General features: G+C 35.9%; 1 pseudogene across 1 annotated transcript in view; it reads right to left on the bottom strand.

Moving 5' to 3' along the window:
* Nucleotides 1-246: 246 nt before the first annotated feature.
* The window catches only part of LOC147828882 (olfactory receptor 4A5-like), a 34,510-nt pseudogene continuing 16,182 nt past the window's right edge, over nt 247-18,574 (bottom strand). The window contains exons 4-5 of the transcript XR_015450005.1: nt 10,061-14,117; nt 247-8,203 (exon numbers count right to left, since the gene is read on the bottom strand). The product of XR_015450005.1 is annotated as an olfactory receptor 4A5-like (transcript). The remainder of the gene's footprint in view (nt 8,204-10,060; nt 14,118-18,574) is intronic.

The following is an 18,574-nucleotide window of genomic DNA, read 5'->3' as shown; positions in this document are numbered from 1 at the left end:
AACAACTGCTGTAACAGATGTGAGGTCATATCTCCCTGTGCTTTGACTTGGATTTGCCCTGACAATTAGTAACATTGACTGCCTTTTACGTAACTCTTGGCCACTTGTATGTTTTCTTTTGAAAATTTCTATTGACACAATTTTCTCATGTCTCCTTCTTTATTTACTTTTTTCTTGCCATTTAGTTGCTGACATTCTTATATTCACACTATGTAAAACATAGAGCACAAAGAAGTACAAAGGAAATACAGTACAAAGACTAAACTTTATTGCAACAAAAATCTGTACTTAAAAAGGAACTCACATAAATAACCAAAATTTACACCAAAATTTAGGAAATGAAATCAGCTCATAGCAGAAATAATGAAATAATAGAGTATGAGTTCCGGTGTCAAGAATGTGCCTGTCAAAGATGTTCATACTGGAAACATTGCTGGTGACTGCAAAAATAAGCCAGCAATGGAAGCAGCTGGTTTTGCTTCCCCATGAAAGTGTAAGGCAGTAGTGGATTTTTGTGTGTCACAGGCATTTTCAGCGAGTATCCACTATCAGTTGTTCTATGTTTTCACATTTTGCATCTGTTCCTATGTCTGGAAAACTCAAGGTCTCTTTCACTGAGGATAACTCCCGATGTCTCAGGTAGCTCCCTGTAATCATAAAACACATGAAAATGGGAGGCCAATCAGTGTGTCTAGAAATAGTTCCAACTGGCTACAATTTCTGTACTTCAAAATAGTCTTCACATTTCATCAGTCTCTCAGAGAAATCATAAATTGAATGAAGCAGATGTCTAAGATATAAAGACATTTAAATAACAACATTTAGTTTATAAAAGTCATTGAATATTCTCACCCCCTGGAAGAATTTCTTCATGGAAAAACCAACATTCTATGCTTGCATGACTATGTAGACTTGATGTAATCACTGGAAATTAATCTAGCCATACCCATTATTTGGTAGAATAAATAAAACTTTTAACAACACTAAAATCAGTTAGATAGAATGGTCTCAAATGTGGTGAAGAAATGAAAAAACAAACTTTTAGGAGGAGATTTAGGATATAGTCCATTCACTTACCTATTAAATTCTGTACCTAACAGAGCAAAAACTGACACACAACTTCATGAGATGTACAGACACATAAAGATTTTTTAATATGTTAATATTTCTAGTAACAAGGTACTTTAAAATTTTCACCTGCTGGGAAAATGTCTTTATCAGAAAAGAAAGCTGCTATGTCTTCAACTATCTAAAAAATTGACCTAATTTGTGGAAAATTCCATGGCTATTATTTGATGGCCACATAAACGAAAAGAAAATTTACAGCACAAAAATTTTCTCTGTGATCTTTCTCTACTTTAAATCACTTATGGTAAAATAACAACAAGAGACTATGCTTTCAGAGTTTCCAGTGACATTCATGTGCCTGATCGTTAAGTGTTGTACCCGACAAGAAAAAGGCTGGGATTCCATTTTTTGAAACAATGACAATGGAGGGTTTTTTTTTCACAAGTAGAAGCAGAACTCTTTGGTCATCATTCAAGTGGCATTTTCCTAAGGCCCCTTTCCTTGCCCATTAAAAACACACCCATTTACCTCCCAAATTCATCCTAAGAAACTGAGTTATCCCACTGACTTCTAAAAACAATGATGATATAACAAGAATGCACTATACCTCCAGGATCTGATATCACCTGAATACATGGTCTAGCTGGGGTAGTATTTGAGTTTTTGGAAACCTCCTGGGTCATACTAACAGGGGAGTAATTATTCCATTTACACATGCAGGTACAGTCTATGCTGTTTTTCCATCATCACTATCTTTAATAGATGTATTTGTTAGAATTTTTGGAACAGATTCAAGTGAAATTATCTTCTGAACAGGCTTCTTTCTGTGATAATCCCTAGAGGATGAAGAGTTGGGTTTTGACGGGAAAGAGTAGCTGACTCCAAAATGATACACAAATCTCTAATGTAAAAAGATGCCAAAGTGTAATGATTAATAAGCAATAGGTTGAAATATTTATTGAAGGCAAAGAATATTTAAACCAGCATGAAACAGCCCCAGATTCCTCATTGACTTGCACCCCACCCAACATGTCCTGATTTGGAAGCCCTTCAAGTCCATTTTGAGTGTCTTTTCTCAAAAATATGAAATAATTCTAAAGGCCATGAATGAAAACCTGAAAATAAGAGAGAAAATGTCTATAGTTCCTTTATCCTGAGGAAAAACAAATCAAAATTAGTGGTTTGTGAAGAGGAATATCCTTTGTAAACAAGCAGGCTTTCTCATGAGAGCACAAAGGGGCTTACTCTTGAAGTAGGAGTAGTAAAAATTACAATAATATTCAAAGGAACTCAAACACAGCTTCCTTCATCTAAATTTTACTGAATTAAAGTTAACTGTGCATTTTACTTCTACAGCGTATCCATATTTTTGCAGCATAATTCACAGTGACTAAGATATGAGAGCAGCACAGGTTGCTGTTATCACAGCTATCTAGATGAATGGATAAAGAAATGTGTAGATGTACAGTAGAGTATTTTTCAGCCACAAAAAGAATAAAATCACATTACTTTCCAGAAAGTGGATAGAATTGGAGACCCTCGTGTTAAGTGAAATAAGAGACTTGAAACACAAATATCAAATGCTTTCCTTTATATGAGAACCCTAGAAAAAGAAATAACAGCTATTTTGAAAAAGATGACATAAAAGAAGGTGACTTGAATAGGAAAGGTAGTCAGAAGAGAAGGCAGAAATAAGAAAGTTTGGGGGCATTGCTTTGTGTGGTATGCATGTGTCAATATGCCAAAAAGAAACTGCTGTAGGAAATAATTTAATAAGAAATATCTTCATAAGGCTAAGAGTAAATGAAAAATTTAATGCACAAAAACTAATGATTAAGAAAATGCAGGGCTTAGCTAAAAGCTGCTCCATACATAGGACTTTTCCAGTTTTAAAATGCTAAATGTGTTATCATGGAAGACACAAAGGATCTTTGTAAACAAACTTTCCTACCAACAGGAAAAAAACAGTTGCCTTTGTCTCTGTTTCTGTCTCTCTCCTCCTGTCTAGTTCTCATATATATATTTGTTGATTTTATCTTTTTGGTGGCTGTGAGCAGTGAGACCCTCCATGGTGATTTTGAGATTTTTTTGGTTGTCTTAAAGGGAATGAATATGTGGTTGATCAATGGAATTAAATAGGAAGTGTCAGTAAGGTTCTGTACCTGACTTATAACACCATTCACCTGACAGTTTTGGTCTCTTAGTAAGGAAAGTGATAATAGTTTTTTTTAGCCAGATGGAGGAGGCAGCCAGGATCTTAGCACATTTCTCAAAATTGTGTTGCTAAGAAATCCCCTGCGATCAGCACCAGATAGGTACACACTTTTTTTTTTTAAAAAAGGTGTCAAGGTATACTTTGGGACAATAAAAAGTTATAATGGTAAGAAAACAAATATCATGTGGAAAAATTGGACAAAGATTTTTAAGCAGATATTTCTCAAGACATACAAGACACAAGCTTCATCCAGAGGCTGGCGATTCCATCAGCATGAGCACACAGATCCCAAGGAGCAGCTGTGAGGCTCAGGCTCTTGCAGTTGCAGGCAGATCCCAGCCAGGGCTCCGTCCAGACCCCAGAGGCTCCTACACACCTGCCCAAGCCAAAGACCTGCCACAAAAGAACTTCACAGGTGCACAAGGTTCAGCCAGAGGCCTGCCATACCATTGGCTAAGTCAAGGACTGCCTAGAAAAGAGCTACACAGGCACACAAAAACACCCAGATGCTTGCCCCCATACCATTGATAAATGCATGGAGACCCCCCATAGCCTGTGAAGACAACATGAACTGGGATGCACAGACACCAGTGAAAGCCCCTTCTAGCTACATAGGGTTCCCAGTGAGAGACATGCCTAAATAACATCCCAAGAGTGCACAGGCACCAGCCAGTAGCCTGCTGAGACTACAGGTAAGCTCAGGGATACAGAAGGCCACCACTTTGAACTCAGAAATTGGTGTACCAGTGAGCAGCAGATTAAAGGCTCCTTGATGGCTTGCTGAGAATTGAAGACCATTGAGTGAGCAAAAGTCACCTCAACAAAGGCACAGCAAGCTGCATGTGTTGAAATGTAAAGATATATAAACAAGTCTCAAAACCGGACTTCCAGATCACCTAAGGCAACTGCAAAGGGTAATGAGATGAAACAGTCTCACACTCAACCACCTAGACTCCCTGAACTGGCAACAAAAGTGGACCTGGATAAAATAAAATCAGAAATAATTTCTCAGATAACAGCAGAGATTTTGCCCATAGTAAAAGGCATTATTAATAAATCTAGAGTGGACACAGATAAAAAAAAAAATAGAGGAGCTGAGGAACATGATGGAATCCCAACATAGGAAACAAATGGAAACCATTAAAAAGATGCAAACAGATTTCCAGGAGATTAAAAATTCCATTGAAAGTTTACACAGCAGAATGAGCCAATACAAGGATAGAATTTCAGATGTAAAAGATAAGATTGCAATTAGTGACCCAAAAATTTTTTTTCTTAAAAATAATAAGTGACCACATGAAATCAATCCAGCAGCTAGATAGGGCAATGAAGAATAACATCAGGTTGATTGGAGTCAATGAAGAAACAGAAGAGAGTGCAGGTGATATATATAAAAAAAACTGTTCACAGAATTAATGGCAGAAAACTCTTCAAAGAGGGGAAAAGAATTTCACACAGAGATAAATGAGGCATGTAGGACTCCAACTAGCCATGATACAAAAAATCTACACATACTGTATAATAGTTAAGATTCCAGAAGCCCAACAGAAGAATAAAATTCTACAAGCAATAAGAGAAAAGGAACAAATCACATACAAAGAAACCCATCAGAATCACGGAAGATGTCTCAACACAAACCCTCAAGGCAAGAATAGCATGGAGTAATGCATTTCAAGCCCTAAAAGGAAAACACCCTCCAACCCAGATTGATGTACCCTGTAAAACTATGTTACTAAATTGATGGAGAAATAAAATACTTTCATGAAAAAGAGCACTTTAAGAACTTCAAGTATACCAAACCAGTACTCTGAAAAATATTAGACAGGACAAACCAGAAAAATAATATCCTAAAAAAAGACAATTAGGATCAGAACCACATGAAGCCCAGCAGAATGAACCCATTGGGAACAAAATGAAATGAAATGCAAAGGGGGAGAAGCCAACAAAGGAAAAAGTCATGACAATGATAAGTCAGTATGTATCAGTTACAACCATCAATGTTAATAGTCGCAATTCACCATTCAAAAGAAATAGACTGGAAGAACGGGTCAGGAAGCAAGATCCAACAATATGCTGCATAAAAGAAACACACTTAATTCAAAAAAAAACTTATAGACTGAAAGTTAAAGTTTGGAAAACAATAGTCCATGTGACAGGAACCCCCCGCAAAACAGGAGTAGCTATCCTCTTTGCAGACCAAGTGGATTTCAAAGCAACACTTATTAAGAGAGACAAAGAAGGACACTACATTCTTGTAAAGGGAACAATTCAAGAGGAACAGATTACAATCATTAATATATATGCAGCAAAGACTAATGCACCCAAGTATATAAAACAAATACTAATCTACATGAAAAATCATATAAGCACTAATATAATAACAGTGGGGGACCTCAATACCCCGTCAAAAATAGATAAAAATACTATAACTCAATCAAGCTCTTGAACAAATGACCTTAACAGATATTTACAGTGTTCCGCTCCACAAAATCAGAATACACATACATTTCAGCTGCACATATGTCATTCTCTAAAATACACCACATACTCCCTCATAGAACATGTTTAAGTAAGTGCAAAGGAATTGAAGTTATCCCCTGTATATTAACAGACCCTAGTGTGATGAAGTTAAAGATCAATAGCAAAAGAAACCACAAGAATTTCTATATATTTCTATATTTCTAGACTTCACCTACTCTTGCACCTACTTTGTATCAGCCTGATGTGCATTAGGACTGAGAATGAGCCTGCACTGCACTGGGGACTTACGCTAGAGCAGTAGATCTTATTGGCTCTTGCAACAGAAGAAAGGAGTTTGGGTAACTACTGAGGTGTTGGATATGTCAATTTGATTGACTTCTGAAACATTTTTATTACTTGTATGTATCCACACTATCAGATTGTATATACTAAATATGTAAAAATAATTTTTAAAAAGACAATTCTTACAAATCATAAGGGATGTTTCCACATAGCAATGAAAGTCATTCTATCCTCTTCCTGATTAGTGATGCTCCAAGAGGGTGGCAGACACCCAAAATCTGTTTTTTTCTTTATTATGTAAAATTGAAAGACAAAATTTTCATCATAACCAAATAATATTTCTAGTCTATGAATAAGTTATTGATATTTATTACAGCCTTTGGGGACAAAGCTGCATGGAGAACATATTTCTTTACCAATTTCTTCATCTTCATGAAGGCAAAATAAGAAATACCTCTTCTTTGAACTATTATAAAGTTGCACAAGTTAACTAGTAAGGAGTGTTTTTATGAAACATGTTCCCAACTTGGATTATCATGTTTTTCTGAAACAATATATCTATCTTGTAGTTAAGAACTATGATTTGGTTTCCTTAGTAACCCCATCCCATCTAGCAAAACTTCACTGATAGTGTCTTCAGCTAAACACAGTGTCACTTGCTCTTTAAATACCAGAACTGAATGTATAACATTGAGCTGAGGAATGGAAGTCATCCTAAAACAATATGCATAATGCAGATACATAAATCTGGTCTGCTGAAAAATAATGCACAATAACATTTAAAAACTCTTTTAGTACCCGAAATTTTTCTACATATTAGTCATATTCTTTTCTTGTGAAGGTTGCAAATATTAAATTTTGAAAAATAGCTTGTTTTTCATCATTAAAAAGATTGTTAGAAAAAAAGATTATTAGTTTTTTTCCATAAGGCCTATTTCAAACTAAACTGAGAAAAATAAACTTCCAAGTGAGGTTAGATTTATCTTTACTTATAACATGACAAAAACCTGTGCTTTTCATGTACTGTTGAGAAATTATTTTTAGTTTAATATAAATATCAAGGAATATTTTGTTCTGCTTTCTTCAAGGTTTTATAAAAATAAAGGGAAGCATATCTAGAAATTTCATTCAATTGGCTACATCATCCTTTGTTGCAATTCACTGCTTCTTGTTTCTTCAGGGTTAGTAACACATTGAATTCTTACACCAGAGTTTTTCCATAGAATTTTTGATTTCTCAATTTCTCAAAGTGTACATTAAAGGATTTAACATAGGAGTAACCAGGGTATAAAAAATGGCTGTGAATTTATCAAATGGAAAGTTGGAGACAGGTCTAACATAAATGAAAATATGGGGAATGAAAAAGAGGACAACCACAGTGATGTGTGAGCTGCAGGTAGAAAGGGCCTTGCACCTCCCTTCCTGACTGTGAGTTTTAAGGGAGTTTAGGATGATTCCATAGGAGATGAGCAGGAGGATGGAGATCACCATACAGATGGCTCCACCAATGACAGCCAAAGTGAGGCCAATGAGGTAGGTGTCAGTGCATACAAGATCCAATAATGGGTACATGTCACAGATGAAATGATCAATGATGTTGGGGTCACAGAAGGGGAGATTATATACAAACACAAGTTGAATCACAGAGTGTGAAGAACCTCCAGCTCAGGACACTATCAAGAAAAGGATGCAAACCTGTGGGTTCATGATAGTCAAACAGTGCAGAGGCTTACAGATGGCCACATAGCAATCATAGGCCATTGCCACCAGAAGGAAGACCTCAGCACCACTAAACAGATGCCCTATAAAGAGCTGACCCTTGCAGACTTGGAATGAAATGGTCTTTCTATTGCTGAGCAGGTCAATCAGCAACTTGGGTGAGAAGACAGTGGAATAAATAGCATCTATGAATGACAGATAGTCAAGGAAGAAGTACATTGGGGAGCCCAAAGAGGGGCTAGCAAGGACAGTCACCATGATGAGCAGGTGGTCCAGCATTGTCACAGAGTAGATGAGTAAAAACATGACAAATAATGCTGTTTGTGCACTGGGATCCTGAGTGAGGCCCAGGAGGAGAAATTCTGTGACATTGTTACTGTGTCGCATTCAATCTTCTAGAAGGCTTTCTTCAGAAAGGAGACCTCAGGAGAGCAGGACCTGCAAGAAAATTGTGAACAGGACAATGACACAATCTGACAGAGCACATCATCATCATATCTTCCACAGTGGTGGACACACACTAACAGTTTACTGAGGCTCTATTGTTTTCATTGTCCAAACTGTCCAGTGGATCTTGTTTTACTGATGCTCTTTTCCACAGCATGATTTTGTCTGGCATACATGTAAGCATTTTTATCTCATAGACTCCGTGCACCTCTGAAGAGTAGAGTGAAGCCATCACAATCATTCATGGATTTACTACTTTTTAAAATAATATTATTTCTTGGTACAAAGTTTAACAATGACAAAGAAATGGCTGTTACTTTCTAGATGCCTACTCTTCTATCCATGGAAAGAAGTCTTAAATATTTAAGGTAGCAGAACAAGCCTTCAAATTGCTAGTACTCATGGGGAGCAGTTTTACTATATGATGTGTTCAGTCCCAAAACTAACACCTGTCCTGGAGCATCCAGCTTGGCATGTGCTCTTGCAATGCTCGACAGCTCCCTTGCACATCTCAAAGGACTTTCTGTCTGGTTAAAGCTCTCACTGAATTATACCAGACTGGTGCTTGAATTTATCAGAAAACTATAAAATTATTTAGCACATTACTGCTGGTAGCAATTGGTTTATCTGATTCTAAGTGTCAGTCTATAAGGAGCTATAATCTGTCCATTTTATCTTTGCCTGTAGTAATTCCTAATATATTTACATATACTATTTGTGTTTTAACAAATATTCTTGTTTGTTTATTTATTTGTTTGGTACCAGGGATTGAACTCAGGAACTTGCACTTGTGAGGCAGGTAGTGGAACCACTGAGCTAAATCCCTAGGCCTTTCACAAATCTTTTGTAGCAGATTTAATCTAGCCCCTAAGTCTCACCAACTAGCATTTTCAGTTAGTATATATATTTTATCCAGAACTCTTGCCATGAGCTAAGTAGTGAAAGAAGATGGAAACAGAAACTGAGAAATAGAGACCATCTATCATGGTTTTATGCAAAATGTTTCTTAGAACCCAGAGTTCTCAGAAAGAGAAATTCTCTGTGCAGACCCTGGAAACAGCATTCTCAAGGGAAAAATCCACACCAAGTGTGGGGAGATGAGAGTGCCTGTCATTTTATTAAATATGGTTACAGATGAGCCTCATTGTACACATTAAAAAAGAAAAGAATTTGGATAATCTTGGAATCCTTCCAGCCCAACTATGTACAACAACATTAGTGCAAATGAACTTCTTTCTGTGCTGTTAGCATTTTACTCTTTCCTCATATTTATATAACACCATGTAGGTTTATAGCTTCATCACTGCATTTTAAGAATCCTATCCAATAGTAAATGGGATTAGATAACTGCAGTGACCAGACAGTGACTCACAAGTCTCATTAAGTGTGTGCCTAGCAGGACTCGTGACATCCTCGGGGAGAGAGCATAGCACAGCCATAGGCAGGGTCAACAGTAAGCTGCAATGCTTGTGTTGCAATCACTGGATCATTCCCTTTCTATCTAGATGATGTTTGACAGTTTAGTAAATCTTCCTCAGCCTGCATTTCATCATTGAACCACACAGACACCCAGGTCATCTTCTGTTTTTAAAAGTTATTACTGAATGTAAAGGGTTTAGTCAACAACTAAAATCTAAATAAATGATACCTACTGTTGCCTCTCAGTGCTTTTCTGTGAGCATTCAATCAAAGTAAAAAATCAGGATCTCTATTGACCTAATAAGAATTATTCAACTATTCCATGATTTAAAGAACAGTATAACTGTAACTCATAAATATTTTAGGGAATAAAAGTCAATGTTTTAGGAAGTATCTCTTTCATTATATAGAAGTACCAGCAATGATTACCTGTGAACAAATGCATTTTGACTACAGGGAAGCAAGAGAAAATAAAGACATCACTGTGTATTTAGTATTTTTTTCTTTTAAAAGTGTTTTAAAAATGGATTTGAAGTTGAGGAAAATTTGCAGAGTCTGAGTCCTCTTTGGAAACCAGCTGTGGGCGAACTTCAACATGTCCATTTCACAGTTCTCTTTCAGTTGATTTAGAAGATCTATAGCTGTTGCAGGTAGAGACAAAAAGGGCACAGTTGCTGAAAATGTAAAGGAATAAATAAAGTCCAGTTCCCTTGTTTCACATCTTGCTTTCTGCAATGTTAGGTGACTTAACTCTCATTAATGATCCATGCTAGATTTCACAAGGTCGTCTATTGGCCAATGGTTATTTGCATAATAGAGTAACAAAGAGTTCTTAAACTCTACTGCATATCAGAGTTTAAATATATCAGATATTTAATATCATGGAGGACAATACAATAGTGTCTTCAACTTAAACCATTAAGCTAACACTTTCTAGAAAATATTAATACAGAGTTTAAAAGCATGCTTTTTAAAAAATAATAATTTTATAAATTTAAGGCACAGATTCTTCTTTGTTAATGGGTTTCTTCCTGTGTATGTATTTTCATATCTGCTAGAATATTAGATTCACATACAGAAGCTCCTCTCAAACTCAGCACAAAATAAACAGTTGTTCACTTACAGTATTCATACTCCTGGTATGATATGCAAATTTCAATTTCAATTCAAATATGTATACAGAATTAATCATGTTCTGTGTTACCTTATCATGGACAATATGTCTCATAAACTAAAGCAATAAATCCATTGGTTTGTTATATATATCATATTCAACTTATTTGGCTAAAATGGAAGCTAAACACCTAGCAGAATTTAACATGAAAAGCAAATATACTTCATACATTCTTATTAATTTTCTGTGATTTAAAAGCTTAATTTTCCTAAGAAGATACTTCCAATGAGAATGTAAGACCTTGAAGACATTGATTGGATTTATGTGAATCACAGGAATATTCAACTAGCTTCCTTTCTCTTGAAAAGATTTGAATCTTTCCTTGGCCCTGAAAATCAATGTCTGTTTTCTGGAAGGTGATTCCAGGTACCTCATATCCCTGTGCGACCTCCTACAGCTTGGTAGCATGTGGCTGAGCAGAGGATGCAGAAATAGTACCACGTGGCCTCAGAAAACATTCCACAACAGGTGTCCCATTATCTCAGCTTTTCAGAAGTGTAAAATGTCAATATGTGTTGTGCAAATACAATTGAATATTCTCACCTGCTCAGAAACCATCTTCATAAAAATGCTAACTTGGGGCAGTAATTTTAAAAATGACCTGGTTAGTGTAAATTAATTGATCCAAATCCATTATTTAGAGGCAAAATACACAAAAATTTAATAATGCAAAAATATATTCAGGGAAATTTTCTCTTTTTACTCAATTATGGTCCAATGACTGAAAAGGACTTTCGCTTCATGGTTTACAGTAACATTGTTGTACCTGGTAAATAAGCCATGTATCTAACAAGGCAAAGGCTTAAATTTAGTTTCTTGGAAATGTTGATGATAAAGGTTTCTCAGAAGTAGAAGCAGTGGTTTTCCATCTTGTAGCCATCCAAATGACATTTTCCCGAGGCCTCATTTTTTAAGAAATTAAAACCATTGTCCCTGGATCTTCACAATGTCATCCCAGGAAATTGAGTACTTCCACTAATTTCTATGAACCATGATAATACAATAAGAAAACAGGGCATGCCCAGGACTAGATACCAACTGAACACATATGCAAGCTTGGGAAGAATCTGAGTTTTCAGGAACCTCTTGGCTCATTCTAACAGGAGAGTAACTCCTCCATTTATATCTGCAGATACAGCCTATGACCTTTTGCATCACTAATCTTTTAATAGATTCATTTATTAGAGTATTTGGAACATACTCAAGTGCAGTAATTGCCTCTGAACAGGTTTCTTCCCATGCAAAATCCCTAGAGGAAGTAGACTTGGGTTTTGCCAAGAAAGAGTAGCTGACTCCCAGTGATGTGAAGACTTGTATTGTAATGTAAATGTAATGTAAAAGAGTGCAATGTAATGTAAAAAAATTTAGTGTATTGATTTATAAACTATGAGGTGCACACCTCATGAACTATTTATGTCAGGCAAGTAAACTTAAACAGCATGAAGGGAAAGCACTTCCAGTGCTCTCTCCCACCCCAGCCCAGCTAATGACAGCCTCACTCTAACTCTGAGAAGCATCTGTTCAGGGAGCCTGAGGCTAGGAGCAGGTAGCTGTGCACTGGAGAATCTGCTGCAGTTGACCTGATTCTTGCACAGAATTAGATTATGTGATCCTTGCTCTGCACCATTAGTTGGATTGGAAGCTTGTGTTCCAAGTATGAATCTGTGTCAGTTGCAACCAGAAAGATCATCACATCTGTTAATTCAGTCTCATTTCAATTCAATATTAAACGAATAACTGATTCCACATGAAAGCTATTTTTCAGAGAGCAGTGCTTATTTCTTCCATCTCACTCCCTTATTTTGGTTTGCTGCACCTGCACTGAGCTTGTCTGAGTATGTGTAGCTAGATATTGGACCTTCTGTGTCATTAAGACTTTGGATGCGGGGTCACATACATAACTATTTGAAGCAGCAAAAGAATTTAAAGGGGTGGCTTCAATCATGATTTATTTTCTCTAAGAGTCATTGAGAAATGCACTGTTAACTATGAAGCATATCAAGATTTTCTGACAACATTTACACCAGTTAAAAATTTTGAAGTATTTTCTTACTGGAAGAGATATAGAGGCTGCATTAGAATACATAAATTCTCCAGCTTTGAGAAATAATTTAAGCAACAGAAGTTTGATCATATTAGGTGATTCTTCCAAATTAAAGATACAGCTCTACATCTTTTACTACTTTGCAATTAGATAGGCACATTGATTAGACATGTAGTTTCTCTTGGAAATAATACATGCTACATCTGAGGGTTCTGGATTAAATGCACTTGGTAGGAAGGTTCTACCAGAACCCATCACCTGGTACAGATCTTCATTGGGTTCAGTGAGGTATGTATGTGACCCTGTACCTTGAGACTTTCAAACACACATGATCCAATTTGTAACAAAACAGGACAGTAGGAGCTCATTGGACCCAATAGCAAGACAAATTAAGGAAGTAACCTTGGAAGACCATAACCACTGTTCATATTTTCCTTTAAAAAACTTTAATTCTTGTAGAAGCAGTTGTTAAATTAATATGGGACTGAAATTAAGGGATTGCATTATAGAAGGAAGACCATTATGGTCCATCAGACAAAACTCAGGCCTTGATCAAAAACTTCCACTCCAATAGAAGTGAGAAACTATGGTTATCTGTCTTTTCAAGAATTAGAACTACAGTGGATTTTCCAGTTCCAAGTTCCTTCCTCTGAGCCTCAGAATTCTTTGGGTAGAGACTCTCAGACAGTGAGGAAGGGCATATTTGCTAGTTTGTGGTTGGTGAAGGAAGTTAGACTGCTTCCTCTTTCAGGCTGGATTAGATATTTCTTGATTTACTTAATGTGTCACAATGTGCAACTCCTAGCTTATCCATCATTACAATTTGAAAATTTTAATTTTCACATTAGAGGTCTTCATATCACTTAGCAGTTTGCCACTATTTCTTGGAAAGACCCAAGTGTTGTTCCTTGAGGGATTGCTCACAGGAAGAAACTTGTTCAGCAGAGATTACTTCACTTGAATTTGTTCCAAATATTCTCACAAAGGGCTGAGGATTTAGCTCAGTGGTTTTGCTGCCTGCTGCACAAGCACGAGGGCCTGAGTTTGATCCCCAGTACCAAAAAATAAATCCCAAATATTCTCACAAACTAATCTGTTAAACGTAGTGATGGTGCGAGAAAGTCAGAGTGTTTCTGCACATGTAAATAAAAACATTACTTTCCTGTTGGAATGATGCAGGAGCATTCCTTCAGGTCAAATTCAGTCCAAGTTGGAGTATGTCTGCAGCTTGCATGCAGTCCTGGAAGATGGTGGAAGGTCTCTATTTCCTGGGATGAGATTGGGAAGGATATGAACATATTTTTAATTAGGAAGAAACAGGACTTAAATGATGTGACTTGAATGACTGAAAGACTGAAGAATTCTGCTTCTACCTGTGAGAAACTTCTATGATTCACTTTTTGAAGAAATTAAACCACAGCATTTGCACACTAAGTACATGGCTTATTGGTCAGGCACATCAGTGTCTTTGAAAAATCCTGAAAGCACAATCCTTTTTGGTTACTTTACCATGACTAACTGAAAAGGGAAAAAACATATAACTAAGTTTTGCTTATTGGTGACATCATGTAATGAACTGACCAAGAAAGTTTCCACTTACTAGGTCACATTTTACCTAATTGAGAAAACATCAACTTTATTTTTCTATGAAGATGCTTTCCCTGCAGATTGGAATATACAATGCATCTTTAAATGTATTTACATTTTAGGGATTGATTGGCTTCTTTTACACTTCTGAATGAGATGATGGGAAGTCTGTTGAGAAAATATGTTTGCTGTTGCGTCTTGATACTGTTTCTGGATCCCCTAGTCAGCTGTGCATTAACTCCTGTTTTGTGAGATATTTGCATTCAACCTCAGTAATAGAAACATTGGTTTTCAGGACCACGGACAAGACCCAAGGTGAAAGTTTATAACAATGACAAGGGAAACTGAAGGAATACTCCTGTGATAGAGTGAAATATAGCTAATATATTACAAGTGACATAGGCAAGTGAATTAGGAAAATTAAGCTGCAAAAATAGAGAAATTGATCACAGTGTACTAAATATGTAGAAAATATATTTTGTTGTAGTGTTGAAGCCTGATAGGTGTTTATTTTCCATTTTGCCACATAAGAAGTGAAATATGTTACAAATACAACAAATAAAACATTGGATTTATTACTCCATGAGATATTATACTTTACAATATAGATTAACTCAGAAGTATAATTATTTTTAGATATATTTGAATTAGAGGTTTTTAAATTGTATAACATAACATGTTTCATCAGTGCAAGGGAACAAGTGTATATTTTTTGTGTGATCTTAATATGGGCTCCTATACATTAATTTCAAAGTCATCCCAGCAAACATTCTGGTGCATATAGTTAGAGAAACCTATGCTCAAGGAAGTGTCTCATCTATGGTCACTTGTTATTGTAATGTACTAGATAGAGAACTTTTTCAATTGTAGGTTTTAAAGAAATAGTCTCAAAATTTTATTTTTTGAAACAGTTAATGGTTTATGTTGACAGTATAATCACACTACTATTCAACTTTGTAGCATCAAATCTTTGATAACTTAACTACATGGTATGTAGTGGTGTTTAATTGCTCTAGTTCTTTTACTCTCCAAATATCTAATCTGGCCAGCTGAAGATTTGTCTCACTGAAACCCAGAATTGCTAAAGAAAATAAAGATATGAAGGACTGAAGAAAGGAGTGAAAAAAGAGAATTAGATATAGACTACATCATATCCCTATGATCTTCAACAGCTGTGCACTTTTCTCTATAAAGCTCCAACAAATGCAGATTTCTTGAATGTGTTGCAAACAGTACCGTGAATGAGACAGGTGGAAGGGTCATTACAGATGGCTTCAAAGGCACCTTGGACTTTTTCTGCAGGGCTTCCTCTACTACTACAACCATGGGTGTTGGATCAACTTGCTTCCTTCTACTCAAAATACCACTGTTCATAGGTAAATATTGCTGGTACTTATATATAATAAAGTGTGTAATCTGAAGACATACAATTTTACCTTATTCCCCCAAACAGGTTCATGAGTTATGCCTGTACTATTCTTCATGTCCAGTCCTATGTCAATAATTCTTTTTTTAATTACTTAAATTCTTTTATTGGTACATTTCAGGTATACAACACATTTAAATTTCTCCTTGGGAACTTGTACCTTTACATGATGCATCTTGGTTCTTATTTTTTCCCCATTTCTAGCCCTCCCTTCACCCACTCCACCCTTCCCTATTTACAAAGACTTTGTTTCCATTTTTTCCATCTCTCATCATGTTTCCTTTCCTTTCTTTCCTTTCCTCTGCCCCTCCCACTACACCTACCCCTTTGGACCTTTTCTTCCTATTTTGCATTACAGATTATTCATTTTAATCATTGGCACATTTTAAGTATACAGTACAACACAATGACATTTGTTATTGGAAATTTGCGCCAATTTTTAGATCTTCATTCAATTTTGGTAATTCATATGTATATGGGAATTTGTCCATTTCTTCTGTGTTTTCCATCTTATTGGCATAGAGGTTCCCAAAGTAGGTATTGATGATTCTTTGGATTTCTGGTTGGTCCATTGTAACTTCATCCTTTTCATTCCTAATTGCATGGATTTGGGGCATTTATTTCCTTATTCTGATAAGTTTTGCTAAGGGTGTAACAATTTTGTGTATTCTTTCGAAGAACCAACTCTTGACTTCATTGAGTTTTTGTATCATTCTCTTAGTCTCCATTGCACTGATTTCTGCCCTGATATTTACAATTTCCTCCCTTGTATGAACTTTGGGTTTGTCCTGTTCTTCTTTTTCTAGAAGCTTGAGGTTCAGCATCTGGTTGTTTAATTGGGCTCACTCTGCTTTCCTAATATGAGTATTCACTGTGATGAATTTCCCTCCTAAGACTGCTTTCATTGTGTCCCATACATTCAGATATGTTGTATGGTCATTGTCATTTAATTGAAGAAACTGACTGATTTCTTCTTCAATTTCCTCTGTAACCCATTGGTTATTCATAGATGTGGATTTCAATTTCCATCTGTTTATGAAATTTTTGTGTTTTCTTTTGCTATTGATCTCCAATTTAATCACACTGTAGTCTGATAATATACAGGGGATAACTTCAATTCCTTTGCCCTTAACTAAATATGTTCTATAAGTGAGTAAGTGGTCTGTTTTTGAGAATGACCCATGTGCAGCTGAACAGAATGTGTATTCTGATTTTGTGAGGTGGAACACTGTGTGAACATCTGTTCAGTTCAATTGTTCAAGAGCTTGATTGAGTTCTAATATTTCATTGTTTTTTTGTCCAGTTGTTCTACCTATTTGTGACGGTGGAGTATTGAGGTCCCTCACTACTTTTGCATTATTGCTTCTATGATTTTTCATGTCCATCATATTTGTTTTATACATTTGGACACATTAGTGTTTAGTGCATAGATATTTATAATCATCATCTCTTCCTCTTGGACTGTTCCATTTACAAGGACGTAGTGTCCTTCTTTGTATCTCTTAATCTGTCTGGGTTTGACATCCACTTGATATACAAAGAGGATACCTACTCCTCCATTTTTTTAGGACCTGTCACATGGAGTGTTGTTTTTCACCATTTAACTTTCAGTCTGTGAGTTTCTTTATGAATTAAGTGTTTTTCTTGTATGCAGCATATTGTTGGACCTTCTTCTCGACCCATTCTGCCAGTCTATTTCTTTTGATTGGTGAGTTGAGACCATTAATGACGGTTATAACTGATGCATATTAACTTATCATTGTCATGGCTTTTTCTTTTTGTTGGATTATCCCCCCTTTGCTTTTAAATTCTTGTTGTGCCTGGTGGATTCATTCTGCTGGGCTTCCTGGGATTGTGGTCCTTGCTGTCTTTTTCTAGGATTTTTGTCTAAAATTTTTTGGAGTGTTTGTTTGGTACTCATGAAGTTCCTAAGTTGCTCTTTGTCATGAAAGTATCTTATTTCTCCATCAATTTTGAAAGATAGATTTTCAGGGTACATTAATCTGGGTTGGAGGCTGCTTTCCTTTAGGGCTTGCAATATGTCACTCCAAGTTCTTCTTGCCTTGAGGGTTTGGAATGAGAAGTCTGGTGTGATTCTGATGGGCTTTCCTTTGTATGTGATTTGTTTCTTTTCTCTAACTGCTTGTAGAACTTTGTTCTTCTATTGGATTTCAGGAATCTTAACAATTATATGCCTATGTGTAGTTTTTTTTTATCAAGACTAGTGGGAAAAACTTTTAGCAGCTGTATGTCAGACAAAAGACTGGGATTCTCCCCACAGTTTAGTACATAATAATTTTTGAAGAACATTCATATTTTACAATTTCTCTTGGTTAGTTTAATAGACAAACACAGAAATAGCTAGACCAGAATAACAGAAGCCATTAGTTTGCAACTTTATATACAGAATAAAACAATATACTGAAATAGATCTAAATTATAAGAAAGTGGTACATGTTAATGTTGTAGACAATTTGGAAAATAATGAAAACTAGCATAGCAAAGAGATACACCATAGCAATTATTGAAAGTGTTGTGCATATTCCTCTAGATAACTGGTTATTAACACACATTATTGAATATGAGTTCTGACATTTCCTGTGTGATCTTCACTGCTTTCTGTATTCATTTTAAAGTTTATCATCTAATAATTTCTTTGTAATTGAAATCAATGGGATGAATATATGTTCAGTATCGGAGCCCAATTAACAC

This window comes from Heterocephalus glaber, unplaced genomic scaffold (genome assembly GCF_053883595.1).
Source record: "Heterocephalus glaber isolate CG9 unplaced genomic scaffold, H.glaber_assembly_v1.0 deba00000896, whole genome shotgun sequence".
Classification (NCBI taxonomy): Eukaryota; Metazoa; Chordata; class Mammalia; order Rodentia; family Bathyergidae; genus Heterocephalus; species Heterocephalus glaber.
The sequence above is the reverse complement of the archived record's forward strand: the minus strand, read 5'-3'. Positions and strand labels throughout refer to the sequence as shown.